The sequence below is a fragment of the Chelonia mydas genome, chromosome 1 (assembly GCF_015237465.2).
Source record: "Chelonia mydas isolate rCheMyd1 chromosome 1, rCheMyd1.pri.v2, whole genome shotgun sequence".
NCBI lineage: Eukaryota > Metazoa > Chordata > Testudines > Cheloniidae > Chelonia > Chelonia mydas.
Window position 1 is genome coordinate 166,423,345 of NC_057849.1, and position 15,598 is coordinate 166,438,942.

The window sequence follows — 15,598 nt, forward strand, 5'->3', positions numbered from 1 at the left end:
TGTGGCTTTTTTTGTGTGTGGAATGTAGACGCTATATCAGCTGTGTCTGCTCCACAACATCACCTACGGCAGCCTGGAAATACTGCGGCACTGACCCAGTCACCTCACATAGGCTGCTTCCTGTCAACCTTCACCAAGCCAGCAGGTCCCCACATGACAGAAGCAACAGAGAGTGATCAGAGAGAGAGAGAGAGTATGAAATCCTGTTCTGGCTTGCCAAAGGGGACCAGAAACAAGTCACTTTTTATCAGATCACTGAAACTGCTAACAGGCAAGTTTGTCTCAAATCTGCTAATGTTGAAAGTAGAGTTTCCCCTATAAAAGTGGCTGAGGCATTGTTACTCTAACTTAAATACACACAAAAATTAAATTTCAACTCTGAGTTAAGAATGCAATTTTTTTTATAGCTATAAGCAACTGAAAAGGAACCTGTAAATTCTGATCCTAGGGCTGCAGAGGTCTGCCCATGTAGTGCTTATTGGAAAATCAGGGTCTTAGAATGGAAATGCTGTGTATCCTTAACGCTGTCCTCCAGGTTCTGCTTATAATCTATTATTTCCTAGTCACAAATTTCTCTTCATCCTTTAACATTGGGATATTTTACACAATTTTCCCCAAACCTAAACGTAAAAAATCTTGATATTCCTAGCAACCTTCCCTTCCCCCAATAACACCACTAAAATATCCAATGACATACATGGAAATGTTAACTTCAAAAAATTCAGAATCTGTTCTGTTGTGGAGGAATGAAGCTGAGCTCCTGTCCCCGGTCAGCATTGTGTATATTCCCACACAGGATGCACCAGACTAAGAGCCTGAGCCTGAAAACACTTTTACAGCTGTAAGTAATTACAAATGAACAGAAACGTTAAACTCAGCGGGACTATTCACACATGTAAAGTTACATTCACAAGTGTGTGCAGGATCTGTGCCCTATATAATTAACTCTGTACAAACTATATATTACAATAGTTGGGGGTTCACCATACGGTTAGGACCTGTGAAAGTTTAAACTTATATTTTTTGCAGGTGCCTAAATATGAATCCCATTATATCTCACGTTCGCCACTGAGTTTCTTTCTTGTCAATCTCAAGTGTCATAACTAAATTGTTGAGTTAATAAAGTAGGTGTAATGAGGACGAGAGACTGGCAGCCAGGCTGGCTTTGTCACTCGCTTGCTCTGTGAGTGTGAGCATTTCACAGCTTTGTGCCTCAGGTTTTCCACCTGCAAAATGGATATAGCTTGTTTGTTTCACAGGCATGTTGTGAGGCTTCAGAAAGTTTGCATAGCATTTGAAATCCTTGACTAAGATGTATACACAATCATAATTTCCTAAGAAAAGCAACATTCAAAAAAACTGCTAAATATTCAACATTAAAAATCATGGTAAAGTAGTTTCTGTGAGTCAAATTTCCTATGTATAAAAATATTTCTTATAAATGACTACAGTGCACAGCTAGGCATGCCATAGGTTTAATTAATCATCCCTCCCTCCCTGCAATAAAGGAATGATGAAGCAAAGGAGTGACTTGTGTGGGAAGAAAACTCGCTACATCTGAGAGGCAATAGGGTAAAATAAAATATAAGTTGGTCAGCTCAAAATGCATCCATTTATAAATCTTGCTAAAGAGGCATTTGATATATGAAGCTGCTTTTTCCCCCTTTTCCAGCAACCATAAACCAATACATTCTAACAAACATGCCTGTATGTAGAGCAGCCCTTCTTTTTACATGCAGAATGGAGGTTTTCCCAGCACTGTAGTGACTCATTCATGCTTTCTGTCTTCCTCCCACAGTGGCAGTTTGTTCCATATGGGTTCTGGTAAAAGGCATCATACAGTGTTAATGCTAACATGTAGGAGTCAGTCATAGGTAAAAACCCCTATCACGATTAGCATTAACAACATACAGCCTACAGAAGAACTCCAGAGAACTGAGTATGAGCCACAAAGAACTGAATTGGTTTTTCCCATTGGTTTACCTGTAATATAAAGAGAGAAATGCATCCAGTAAATTGTTACAGAGTGACAACATACACCATAGTGTAAAAAAAGGATTGTAGTTATATTAAATTCAGAATAGCATAATAATTTTAATGTTATTTTTATAATATCAGTAAGAATAAATAACCCATTGGGTTTACTGACTTATTTCTCCTATCACTTCAGTTTCATCTTCCTTTTTTTTCTAAATTGCATTGCACAAGAAGAATGATAGTGATGTAGGGAGAGAGAACAAGTTTTATTTATTATGCTGCTTACAGTGTCTTGGATATTTTTGAATCTTTGGAATAGATAATCAAGATACTTAAATGTACTAAATAATCACCTGAAAATTAGCATGTGATCAATAATTGGTTATAATAAGCGCACCTTTTAATTTTATATTGTCTTAAAATGTATAAAGATGTCTATCACAGGCTCTAGGTATTCTGAGAAAATATAGAAAATTCAACTATAGCAATTGTAGCCTCATCAATATGCATTTACTGCTGGTTGAATAAAGGGCCTGATCCTCCAGCTGGATTCTGGAATCATTGGGCACCATGTAGGTGCAAAGCCCCCTGCATAGATCCAGCTGAAGGACTGGAGCCAATATACTTCAGAAGTATATACTAATTTCCAATAGGGTGAAGAGAGAGAATTGAGGTTTTTTCCTCTGTTTATTAAACAGCCCACTGTCTAATAAACACTTAAGACCTACAAGACACTGATGCTTTGATGGAGAATACTTAATAATAGAAGAAGGGGATAAATATCATAGACTAATACAGAAAACTTTATGTTGAGTGGATTGTATTTACTATTAAGGTTTATGTCTTCTGATCTTGCCCATCTGTGAGTCATGTCCTGAAAGCTAGAGTAATCATGTTGCAACAAGGAAGCAAGAGTAAGAGATAAGATAAGATACTATATATAATGCTTCAAATATAAGATCACATGGAAATGAATCTACTAAAGAAAGAGGGGTGAGACAGAATTTTCTTTCATTAACATATTACACAAACTTTAGACAGATTTCAGTTAGTCAAGTTTGGGAGAAGAATGGTTGATTCAGCCACTGAGAACTATCTTTTTCCAGCCTAATCAATATACCATTCAATGTTACTTCTGCCGAATCTGCCTCATCTTTTGATCATAGCATGATTTATCAACTGTTTAAAAGGAAGTATTGTCTTTTAATCCATCCAATAACCATTTTATTCCCAAATCACAATAAATAAGTTTGTAAAACTTGTTCTGTAAAGACATGTTTTTGGCACTTTCTTTGTATATAAGTGACTGAGACCTGTGTGTATTTTTATAGCATTCTTACATTTATCAACACAAGTGCAAAGGGGAAGTTAAAATGTCATGAATCTGTGGTCTAATTTAGAGATTTTAGGGAAATTACCTTCTGCTTTACTCCACTCAAAATGAAACTACTTAAATGTGTGCATGATTCAAGTGAAATATCTAAGAGGCAAACAAAAATTCCACAGTGAATAGAGTTTTTAGTGAGCTAAAAAACCAGTGGTTTGGAAATTTCCAGACCCAGGATTAAAACAGTGATTAAGGGCCATAGTCTGCATTACTTATTCAGGCAAAACTCCCACTGAACTCAGCTGTTACCTAGAAATGCAAATGTAATACAGCATGTTTAAATGAGGTAAAAGGTCTCTAAAGCTTTTGTAATACTTACCTCAGTACTACTGTGAGGTGAGTGTGGTATGGGGATACAAGGTTAATCTTTCATTGCATTTTTAAGGACAAAGCATCCAACTTAGTTGTACTTTAGATGTGAAGATATTTCAGTAATGCAATTTCTGTATTGTTTCCCATTTTTAATGTATTTACATTCCCTGTTGCTTATTTCCCTGCTGTTGTCCAATGGGCATACATCTCAATTAAGGGCCTGATCCAAAGCCCATTGAAATCACACGGAACACTGCCACTGATTTCATCAGAAGATCCCATCAGCATATATGAGCAGTGCACTGCATTTTCATCAGGCTGCATTATCTGAAATGTGTCCCAAGTAAGAATCATTTGCATCATACATCCCCAATGTATTTAAATCCATTTAGAGTTTTCCCACAGACTCCCATAGGTTTTACTAACCAAAACAATGTTGGGTCTTTGGCATGTATCAGCAACTTGCTGTGGTAGGCACTCTTCTTTTTCAACCTGCTTCCTAGCGCACAGTCTTCCAGCAGAAAGGCTGAGGCAGAGGAAGTACAAAGGGGCATGGCTGAGATGGTTCCCTCCGGCAGTCAGAAAAGCCAATAGCCTCTAATGGTGGTTGGAAGGAAAAGCTACATACACACACATCCCATATTATTGTTTGGCTGCAAGAAAAGCTAGAAGCAGCAGGCTGCAGCCTGAGATTAGTGCAGACAATCAGCCAAAATCTGGAGGGGAGGCAGCTCTGGTGAGCACAAAGACCCTGTCAGTGGTGCTTTGCTGTCCCCACTGCCTCATGGAATATCAGTGTGAGACTTAGGTGGTGAGAGGGCCTTGTGTGGGCCCTGTGTATGTGGGTGAATTGGGCATCCCATTATGCTTCAGTCATTGTGTAAATTCCAGAATCCTGTTAAATGTTTTATTTCTAAGTTCTAAAACAACAACTGAGTCTTACTTTATCAGGAAGTGGTGAGAAATGACATTTCCTCTCACTGAACCTCTGTAACAGCTTTTTGCACAGCTGTCTGCTTTCCACTACATTAGCAAGTTTGTGGATATGATGGTGCTCTCTTTCCAGGTTGTAGAAACTAGCTTTTTAGGTAATGGAAAAGATGTTCCATCCTTCCACCCATGCTTAATAAAATAAAATCCCCTCCTACCTCCCCATGCAAATTTTCATAGAAAAGATTGACAAGATCTTGCGTGACCTCCCTCCTCCTCTTTCCAACACCCTCTCCTCCTCCTACTAGTGACACCAAAGTATCTTGCTTGTTCTCCAGTTCAAATGCCATTTACAACCCTTGCCTTTACTTCCTAACCTCCAATTCCAACCTGGATCCCCTCAAAATGGTTTCCACTAACTTTGTTCCACTGAACAGCTCTCACCAAGTTCTGTCTATTTCTTTTAGGCTAACTCCTCCTCCACTTTGATCCATCTGATGCTTTTGACCCTGTCAGCCACACCCTCCTTCTTAAAATCTTGTTCTCCCTTGGCTACTGTGATTCTCTCCTCCTGCCTCACCGATCCTTTCTTTGGTGTCTCTTTCAGCAGGTCTTTCCCTCTCCTGTTCTTTGTGGGAGTCTATAGGGCTCCATCCTGGGTGTCTCTAACATCCGTTCTCTGGGCAATCACCCCCACTAACATGGTATTATCTATCTGCTAATGACTCACAGATCTATCTCGCCACTCCTGACCTGCAGCCCTCCATCTAATCCTCTCTGACATCTCCTTCTGGGTATCTCACTATCAATGTAGACTTAATATGAACAGACTGGAACTTCTCATCTTGCTTCGAAAACCCTCTCTGCTCTCCCCATTCTCTGTCACTGTTAAAAAAAATCACCATATTTTCTGTCAATGATCTGAGAAAGACAAGGTGGGTTAGGTAATATCTTTTATTGGATCAGTTTTTGTTGGTGGAAGGTACAAGCTTTTGAACTCTGTGTAACTCAAACACTTGTACCTTCTACCAACAGAATTTGGTCCAATAAAAGATATTACCTCACCTCCCTTGTCTCTCTCATAGCCTGGGACTGACAGCTACAACAACTCTACAAATAACCTGAGACTCAGACAGCTACAATCCTTATCCATGCCCTCATCATCTCCTGCCTTAATTATTTCAGCCTCCTGCTCTTTGGCTTCCCTGACATCTTCATTACCCCCCATGTATTCAGCTACTAAGATCATTTTCTTTGTTCATTGCTCTGGCCTCCCCTCCCTTTGAGTCACTTCAATGATGCCCCTGCTTCCACTGTATCAATTTCAAGATTTTTACTGTAACCTTCATTGTCGGTCACAGCTCTGTCCTCCTGACTTATCTGGAATTGCTTCATATTGTGTCGTCCCTGCACACCAGTGATGTGTGCCTCAACTGCTCGCTTGCTGCACTTATCCACCCCTTGCACAATCTTCCTCATGCTTTCTCCTATTCCACCCCTTATGCATGGAACTCATTTCCTGAGCAGATCTGAAAAACTACTCCCTTCTCTTACTTCAAATCTGGCCTCAAGTTCCACTTCTATCATGACACCTACAAGAAATCTGCTGGCTAGGCTGAGAGGCGGCTGGGATACACTAACGTTTAATTATAAAATATAAAAGATTGTTTCCCTCTCATGCCACCTTTCATATAAGTATAAAAATATAGAATTTGCTCTAATACAAACTCTTCAGGGCAGGGGTCCTGTACACCTCTATTTCTGTACAGTGCCTAATGCAACAGGCTCCTGATCCTTACTGAGGCCTCTGGAAAACTACAAATATAAATATATTAAATAATAATAATACAAATATAATACATATGACTGACTTTGCACTGAAGGCCTCTTCCAGAATATGACAACTCACCACACTCATAACTTTCTTATAACTTCCTATTTCAGTAGACAGCCCCGCTTTTCTAAGCCCAAATTATTAGTGGAAAGCTAATAATAATTAAGATAGAATCATTATTTATCTTTAATCTCCTAGGAACACGCAATACCTACACATCTCTCACTATTGTAATGTAATTATGAATTGATTGAGTGTTTCTGCAGACCACATAGCATAATGCACTACGACTAGCACAACCTGCCTTTTAGTTTTGCTGCTGTTCAAAACATGAACATGTGCACTGCAGACAGCACACCTACCTTAACCACTTTAAGGTGGTGTAAAAATAAACCGTTCAGTCCACTTTCATGTGCTTATTCCGACCTATTTTGATTTAGGGGCCACTTCTCACGCAATAAGGCACGACTCACAATTAGTGAGGGTGGCAGAATCTGTCTCAGATCCAATTGAATTCAGGGAGAATACAGATAAACTGGTATGTATTCCAAAAGGGAAGATTAATCCAGTGACTTTAAACCTTCATCAATCTACTGCTCTGTAGTCTAAATATTTTGTCCAGTCCTTTCCATATACACTATGGGTGAGATTTTCAGAAACCCATAAAGTGATTTAGGAGCACAAGTCCCAGTGACTTGTCCCAACACTAGCTTTCCTAATATAGCTTCAGTCAGTTTTGGACCTGCTTCTTGTCCCACTGAATTTAACTGGAATTTTTCCAGTGACTTCAGTCGGAAGAGGATTCAATCCTTTAACTCTTTAATTGTAGTGTAATCTGAGAGGTTCACGTTATCCCTTTGACAATTTTGAATGAAAGGCTCTTTATTTACATCTCAGTCATACATACTGAAATTCCCATCAACTTCAATGGGAGCTCTGCCTGAGTACATGCTACAGGAGAGGTCCCTCTGTGACTGAAATCAATCTAACAGCGGCACCCCATGGAAGCCCTAGGACTGATTCTGATCTCACATGCAGTGTTGTAAAGTATGACTCATACCACTGAACTCAATGGAGTTACAATGGAGTGAAACTAATGCAAGTGAGTTCTGATCAAGTCCCTACTCTATATTGTATTTTTTTTTTTTCTGTCACTGACTTGGAAAGCCAATTCTAGGGTTCATGTTGTTGTTGTTTAAATTACACATACACAATGTATTGCTTCGACTAGTCTGATGTTTCCCACATTAAATTTACATTTGCCTATTAGCGCAATATGAAGCACTTTATGTACTTTTGAAATACTTAATTCCTTACTTTTGATTTTATTCCCTAATCTCATATGCCTGCTTTTCTTTATTAAAATGTATGAACCTGAGTATTTAAAACTAGTCTGTTTTAACTGTGCATGTTTTGCAAGCAACTAAATTCATCGCCAGCATAACTTCCCTGAAGTCTGTGATAACTGGTGAAGTCAATGGAGGGATGAATGCCAGGAATGAATTTGGCCCTCAGTGTTAAGTCTGGTTTCTGTGATATTTTTGCAGGTCAGATCATAGCTTTGCATCCCTTTACAAACTGCATGCCATTGCATTTAGCCAACTCCTTAGACATCAATAGGACCAGAAACTTGGAGTTAACTACCTCAACCCACTTTAAGAGCAGAACTGCACAATGCTTCCAGCCTGAACATTTTGTAACCAGTTTAGTTAAGCTCTATTTTTGTTCTTCACTATTATTTTATATTGGCAGCTATTTAACCTTGTCCCCTATCATGCTGTTTTCTGAACAGACCGTTTGCCTGTCCTGTTTTGCCCTAAAGGCAAACAATTAATTGGTCTTTGGTACCATTTAGCACTTTTTAAAAATACCACATTTTCTTTTCTACATTGTATAAGGGCTGCCCTACTCTTTGCTTTGTCGAATTATAGTGTTTGAAGTTGGTTAGATGATACCAAGTGCTGTGAGTTGCAGATTATTATTAATGAACAATGAAACAGAGACAATAATTTGTTCATTTGAAAGCAAATGTAATTTTCAATATTTCTTTTCCCCAAAGCCCTTTTATGATGTGAGGAGAAACCTTAATTTGCCAATTTAGGGTGATATCCTAGCCCCATTGAAGTATAATAGTAAAACTCCCATTGGCTACAGGAGCCTAAAACTCCCAGTGGCTACAGGTTGTCACTCACATCTGTAGCATGAGGTAAAAACAGAGATTATTAGAATGCTGCTGTGATTGTGATTGGTACAGCATGTTTCAGTACTTTAGAACAAACTAAAAACCTATTAATACAGTCAACCGAAGTAGGTTAGATCACATTTCCCTCTGAAACTAAGAAATCCTAAACACCATGGTGAAATTCTGGACTCTTTAAGTCAATAGGAGTTTTGCCATTGACTTCAAGGGGCCATGATTTTATCAGATCAGTTGCCCTAGATCCAGAAGAAGAGGGAAAGCTGCTAATTAACACCCCCCCCCCCCCCCAATATTTACTAATTTAGACTTCTTGGAGAAACTCTGAACACATTTCTATTTTAATTCTCTGACATAATTCATTTTCCAGCTTGCTAAAGCACTGAGTCATTTCAAGGAAGATAAAGGAAATGTGTGCTGCAGAAAATCATTACAACATTGAGCTTTGTGATGTTGCAGGGAAGGTTGTGCCAACACTCCCAATACAAATCCTCCTCTTTGTGGAGGAATGCAAGGGAGAAGAAACAGCTCACCAAAGCCCAAATTCTGGAAATACGCACAAGTAGCTTTACTTACAAACATGTTTGAATGCTCGGATGTGTCAGGGCTTAATCCAAAGCCTATTAAATCAATGCAGAGACTCCTATTGACTTCAGTGGGCTTTGGCACAGGTCCTTAGTATGCTGGTCTTTTACCTCTGCATACCTGAGTTCAAATGTGACACAGATCACATGCACAGTCTCAATCTACTCAATACTCAGTGACCAGAGGCTCAACACTGGGGGGAGAAAAAACAGGTGTGTTTGGCAGTCTGGACTGAGGTGTTTTTGCAGATGGACTGGCTGAAAAAGCTTACAGAGGACCTGCTGTCCCATATCTCACTCGAACAGGTGCTGCCAATCATTTCCTCTCATTACCAGGTTTAAAAAAATCCACTGCCAGATTCTCCCATTCTTACTTACACTGCGTAGTACCATGCTAGTCAGTGTCAATAAGGTTGGTAGAGTCTGTCTTCCATAAAAAGAAAATAAACCAAGGCACCACTTTTTATGCAGTTTATCAAGGCTAAAACTTGGTACAGTATAAGAGTCTCTTTGGGGAGTGTTTTCCCCTGCATTTCCAAAAAAACCCCCACAGAACTATTTGGCGTCAGTTGTGCATAATGTACAAGTTTCAGATGGGATCAAATAATTCCATTATCATATATTCTAATTGTCCTAAATATTTAGGAGAACTTAAAAATTCTAGTGATATTAAACTTTGAAAAGTGGGCATTAGACATGTACAGTAATTCCCCTGCATACCAATTGTTGGGTATGCACAGAATATGTCCTCTCTATATATGTACATGGATGTCTGGAATTTCTGAGTTAGAAATTCGTACTCTTTAGAAATTATTTGAAAGGTATTTAATCTGACAGCTCTGTCCCATTCTTTTGAATAAACATATTGACTCAAGACACTGGAAGAACTCTGAAGAAGGATGTATGAAAAATTTTTGCACATTTTTCAAAAGTTGTTCACTTAAATATTAAACTGCCCCCCCCAGAGATCTACTTCACATTATTGAATACATATCTTTAAAATCCTTTAGCATATATTTTTATAAAATGTTTTTTGTACTTTTATACATTAAAAATAGCCACATTAAAAATAAAATAAAAGCATGGCTGAGCTTTGAGACTGAATGCCAAATTTTAGTCCACAGTCAATTTTTATTGGGAGTTGTAAATTTCAGAATTTTTACAAAGCAAGGTATCAATGCTCAGCATACCGCTGCAGTTTTGTTAATGTGGATATGCATATCAAACAAGGTCTTGTATGAGTATGATTTACCAAACATTTACATTTAAAAAAAAATGAAAAAAGCCTAACCCAAGTGACAGAAGCACATCTGGATCTTTTAAAGGAGGTATTTTCCAGTTGTGTATTTGTAAAATGAGGTCCGGAACTGGCCACCTCTCCATTTTAATTTGCGTCCCTAAAATTTAAAAAGTCAAAATAAATCTGTAAAACGGGTTATTTTCCCAGCTGACAGTCTCTATGGCAAGTTGTGGACCAGAGGGAATACTTATGTTGGAGTCAGAAACCTCTTAAAATAGGGGTTTATAACTGACATTTTATATAACACGATCTTCTAACCTGCATCTCAAAACAAGTTAGAAAATAGGTGGGGAAGGCAGAAAGGAATTAAAAAGCAGCAACAGAATCCACCGTGTGTCTGTCTTCCCGAGGTGTGATGTGACTTCAGTCACATGTACGTGTATGAATCTAGAGAAGTGAATCTGATACAAAGGTAGTGAGGGCACGGTGTCTGTGCTCCTGTGAGTGTGCATCTCTGTGTGTGGATGTATGTGTGCACACGCTTCTGAAACTGAGCCTGCACTGATTATTTGAGCTCCGCTGAACCCTATGGTCTATGGGTCCCCTCCCTTGGACAGCTCCACGTCTCCTGTAACACATGATATTTTCATTAAAAAAAACCCCAAACAAACCAACAAAACCTACCTGCTACGAGGCAATTTCTTTACAGAAAGATGCAAGTAAAACCAATGCAGTGAGGAGGCCACAGACTTCCTTTGTTCTGTCTCACTTGTTAACCAAGAGCACTGGGCTTGTTGATTTTTTTTCTTCTTCTAAAGAGAGAGAGAGAGAGAAAATGAAACAAACAGGGGGGAGGGAAGCAACTGAGGCAGCAGCAGTTGCATGGCAGGTCTGTTGGTCTGGCTGGTCACCTTGATATCCTTGCAGCACAAGTTAGGTAAAGAAAGCCTGCTCCAAACAACTTGAGACCCTTTATAAGTCATGAAGGTGACTCATAACCAACCGACTTGGCTTTCAGTAAATCCCCTGACTTTTTTTTTCCCAGAAGAGCTTTTTTTTTTAAAAAAAGGGAAAACAGAAAACTCCAACTGACGTGATAATTTTTCTTTTAACATCATGTACTTTCCTTGCTTGGACAGGGACCGTTTGGCTTCCACCTTTGAATCTAGTAATAATAATACATGCAAATGATTGCTTAGTAGTGATGGTAACATGTTAAACAAGTAAGGGGTAAATTGCAAGAGAGAGAGAGAGAGAGAGAGAGAGAGAGAAACACACCACACATGCACACATCTGCAGAAGTCTGTAACATGACTACCTGGAGAGAGAGTACATTGCTGGGAACTGCTTCTTATTCTTCTTTATATTACTTTATTAGCCAGAACTGGGCTGCATGGATTTGTCTTATTAGAATTAAACCCCATGGATCTGGTGGGAAAAAGAGATGGATCCTCACTGAGATGGATAAAATTCCTCCAGCCCTCAGCAAACCTGCACCGAGAGACCTGGCAGCACCAGCTGGGAAAAGTTATAACCAGATTGGAGTGAGACAATAAAATAGTGGATTGCGTAACTTTGGTATTGACTCCATTGTTTAGGTTGTAAGGTTCCTTTCTGAGCCTTACTCTGTCCTTCCCATTTGTGACATTATTGGATGTCATCAGATGGCGCTACTGCAGATGATTTTGATAGTTCTGTTGATCTGAACATACAGGGATTATGTAGGGGGAAATGCTTATTTTCAGCTATGATGCCATTCTTTTTAGGGCTGAGAATATCCCCAGCAAAATTTCTTTTGTCTGAATTTTGCCCTAATCAAAATTTATTAAGTAGGTGTAGCTAATGCATACAGATTTTCTCCACCGAAACAAATATTGTATGGTACCAAAATATTACACCCGTGCCTTTCATACAATAATTCCTTGTGGACTGATATTTTGTACGCTCAAAAATCAAACAAAATATTTTCTTACTCTGCAAGGGGTGAATATTTTAGTTGTTAGTGTAGCGGGAGGGCTAAATTAAACTATCCTACCAAGATGAGTGAAGCTGCGGCAGTGGCCACGTCTGACAATGGAGAGGTAAGCTACTGCTGTAACCGTCTCACAGTTTTTAATTTAAACAGAGTGTCCCAAAAATAAATGCTGCAACTGAGTTAAAATCCCAGTTCCGCGATGGAGCAAGTATCTATCACAGAGAATAGGCTCTCAGTTTATTGTTATAGCTTAGCTAAATCTGGGTTGGCATGATTGAAAAACACTCAGACAATATTTTTTATTTACTTTTGGACATAGTTTTCAACCTGTTGCATTGCATCCAAACTTTTTTTAAAATCTTTTGGATTTGGACACTAAAAATATTTCCTATTATGATGTCTCAGATCCTGGTAGCTGTTCCAGTAGTTTCCGAATATCTTCTTTAATATAATGCTAGGTGAGAACTGATTGTTCCTATTCCCCCACATGGAGTAATTCTACTTGCTAGCAGAATGTGTGCTACATTTTTGCTTTTTGTTATCTTTAGTGGCTATGATTTTTCTCCTTTACTGCTATTGAGAAATTCAATAAAATATGAATTGAATATTAGTTTGATTTGCTAGAATCCCTTTTCGGTAGCTTTGATGTTAGTAAAAACCTGATGCCAGAGTTCAAAGTGTCCAGAAAACCAGTGGGAATAATGTTGCTACAAGTTGAGGGACTGTATGGAAAACAATAAAGAAAGATAGATTTTTAGTGGAGGATAATAGTCCGAAGGCTTGCTATAATGCAGAGCTCATCTATACTGTATAGAAATGCATCATTTTATATGGTAAAGTTTAAACAAACTGAAGTTGGGCCCCAACTCACCATGTTCAGAAAGTAGTCAGATCTGTACTATCCCTAGGTTGAAGTGGGCTTCTCTTTGGTGTTCTGGTTTGTGGCAATAACTAATAACATTTAGGGTCCTTTAAAATATTGAAAGGGCAGTTTCTGATTCATTTACTCTAACTGAATAGTGCCTTACTCCACCGGTAATCCTACTGAAATCAGTGGACCACTCAAGCAGTAAAGTGCTACTCAGAAGTGCAATATCAGAATATGGACTTAAGCAAGTATTTAGTTTTCCAGTGTTTGAAGCTGCAGAAGAAATGAAGTGTGGTCTTGTGGTTAAGGAACTGGAGTGGAACTCAGGGACAACTGGGATCTTGGCTCTACCACAGACTTCCTGTGTGGCCGTGGGCAAGCCACTTAATCTGTGTCTCATTTTATAGCTGAGGATATCTCTTCGTGGCAGCAGTGTCCGTGAAAATGTCCAGTGGGACCCTGATCTCAAATGGGACTTATGGTACTGTACTACTACTATTAATATTGTATCGCTTGTGACAATTGTATAGCTTGTGACTACTATTAATACTGTATAGCTTGTATATTGATTAAAATAATGAAGTCAAAGAAAGAAGTATTACTTTGGTTTCCCCCATCAACTTCCCAGTCTCGCTGTCAAAGAATCCCCTTTGCCTTTCATATTCTATCTCCCTTAAAGGGTATTTTAGAATATTTGAGCCACTAGCCGAGAACTCCATATAACTTTGTTTTCTCAATAAAGTGGATTTAAAAGATCCACTGAAAGAGATCTAAAAGACTTCCAGGATTACAGACAAGATAACAACATGGGAAATCAAAATTCTACTTACAAAAACACCTACTTGTATGGTATTTTAAATTCAACAATTAGCTGATCTGAATTTTTTTAAAGTACAACTATGAAATCATATGATTGTTCTAATCCAACATTGGCCTTTGCCTTACAGATGCTTTTGCTAAATGGCCCATTGAGGTGGCAGCTGGAAGGGGGAAAAGAGAAATTAGGAAGGAGTCCTTTAAACCAGGGCTGCCGGAGACCTGCTGGCAGTGGTTACTGGTCAGGAGCCATGGGAGTGTGGGGAAGGAGAAAATGGCTCAGCCGCCTGTGACTGATTAGGCATGAGCTCCCTCCTCCCACGCAGACTGGCTCTTTTGAAGCGCAGCAGCTGTGGAGCTGCAGGACACAGGAAAGGGTCCTGGGGGAGCTATAAATGAATGTGTGTTTGACACCCCTCTCCTAGATGCTTCGGACCATGTCACAGGACAGACACAGCCCTAGCAGCACTAAAAGATGACCACCTCATGGCAAAGGATGGAGGCCACATCTCAGTGCGGATACTACTCTCTTGCTACATAGCTTTTGGGACAGTCAGCCAATACTGAGCCACTTACTGGTACAGCAGGAGTTAAATAGCGCAGCACTGCAATGGCTCCAATCTTCCCTCATCCAGAGAGTAGGGAGAGACTTCTCTTCCATCAAGGCCCCCCTCCCCTTCCCTCCCACATGGAATCTCCCAGGGATCCATCCTGTACCCATTCCTCTTCAATACCTATCTGAGATGACAGAGAGAAATATTGAGATGACAGGGGCTGTGCTGCCAACATAACATCACCCACCACCTCTATATTTCATCTTCCACAGAAGCAACTAGTGCCATTAAAAGGATGCCACGATGTCACCCTGCCTAGAAGGGGATCAGCCCCTGAATGAAAAACAGGTGGCTCAAACACAACCCACATGATGCTGGTTGGAAGGGGAATATGCTTCAGGGAATTAACTGGAACACAGTCTTCTGCTTCCATAGTAAGCATCTACCCACAAACCCACTCTGCTTATCATGGTGGTGTGAAGTTTCAGGGACTCTTCATTAACTTGAAATGATTAGGTACCACCAGTGGCAAAACCGCATCCTTCCACCTTCAGATTGCTTGGAAATGTCATCTCTCCCATGAAATCTTGGCCACAGTAATCAATGTCTTTATCTACCCCAGACTGGATTACTGTAGTTCACTGAATGGGGAAGCACTGCAGAGATTCCAGCAAAATGTAGCCACCTGCCACCTCAATGCAGTGGGGTGCTGTGAACATATCACCAATCCTCTGTTCTCTGCACTGACTCCTAGTCTACTTCTGGTGCCCGTTCAAGGCCTTGGTTGTGATCTTCAAAGCCATTAATTGATAAGGACTCACTTATATCTGCAACTGCAAGTCCATCTATGACCTGCCAAGATACTCATGCTCTTCTGGGACACTGAAACTCACAAAACTCAGGGCAAAGCTCACAAAATGCAGG

The 15,598-nt window shown here is 39.6% G+C and overlaps 1 long non-coding RNA gene across 1 annotated transcript; it reads left to right on the forward strand.

Moving 5' to 3' along the window:
- The first annotated feature begins 11,738 nt into the window (after positions 1-11,738).
- LOC122464099 lies at positions 11,739-15,126 on the forward strand. Its single transcript, XR_006287975.1, has 3 exons — positions 11,739-12,542; positions 13,712-13,785; positions 14,546-15,126. It is a non-coding gene; the product is annotated as an uncharacterized LOC122464099 (long non-coding RNA).
- The last annotated feature ends 472 nt before the right edge of the window (positions 15,127-15,598 follow it).